This window comes from Triticum dicoccoides, chromosome 1B (genome assembly GCF_002162155.2).
Source record: "Triticum dicoccoides isolate Atlit2015 ecotype Zavitan chromosome 1B, WEW_v2.0, whole genome shotgun sequence".
Classification (NCBI taxonomy): Eukaryota; Viridiplantae; Streptophyta; class Magnoliopsida; order Poales; family Poaceae; genus Triticum; species Triticum dicoccoides.
The window spans coordinates 68564231-68564918 of NC_041381.1; the positions used below are offsets into that span (position 1 = coordinate 68564231).

Below are 688 nucleotides of genomic sequence, written 5' to 3' on the forward strand. Positions count from 1 at the left end.
GGAGAGCTCACGGGGGTGGCGACCGAGGGAAGAGGAGGGGCGCGCCGCCCCGGCCACCTCCTGGGGAGGCGGCGCAGGGGCGGGAACGGGATGGGGAGGGGGAAGAGGGGGGCGGGGAGGGCCGGGGCGCGCGAGCCGGCGGCCGGCGGCGGCGGGAGGGGGCTAGGGCGTCGCCGCCGACGGCGGCGGAACCCTAGCGGGAGGGAGCGGACGGGAGCCCACTGTTGTTCTTTGTACTGCCATGATTGAAGATGAATAGATTGAAAGTTTTTTTAAAAAAATGTGCAAACTTTTCTAGGTAAGGGAGTATATATATTAAAAATTCAATTCTCTTCCTCTCATTTAATAATTTAAATTTAATGAAATGATTAAAAATCTCTTACTCTGAGAAGCCGGGCCAAATACAATACGGACCATGTCTGAGTTTCGTCTTTTTTTTTAAGAATCCTGAGTTTCGTCTGCTAGCTTTTTTTTTAGCAAAAACTGCTAGGCTTTAGTATTGATCAAAGTTGCTTGCTTTTATTTCTGTGGAAATGCTTTAAGCTCCCTCGAAGCCCAAACAAACTCAGGATTGTATTCGGCCCGTGTGTACCACTGTACCGACGCAACCCTCCCATCCCCCAAACCCCCCGTTCCATCAGCTGCTTCCCAATCCCTCAAAAAAAAAAAAAATCAGCTGCTTCCCAGT

General features: G+C 51.6%; 1 protein-coding gene across 1 annotated transcript in view; it reads left to right on the forward strand.

Annotated features, from left to right (window-relative positions):
* The first annotated feature begins 594 nt into the window (after positions 1-594).
* Positions 595-688, forward strand: part of LOC119319539 — a 4126-nt gene continuing 4032 nt past the window's right edge. The window contains exon 1 of the mRNA XM_037594014.1: positions 595-678. The gene's annotated coding sequence lies outside the window, so the exon portion shown is untranslated. The remainder of the gene's footprint in view (positions 679-688) is intronic.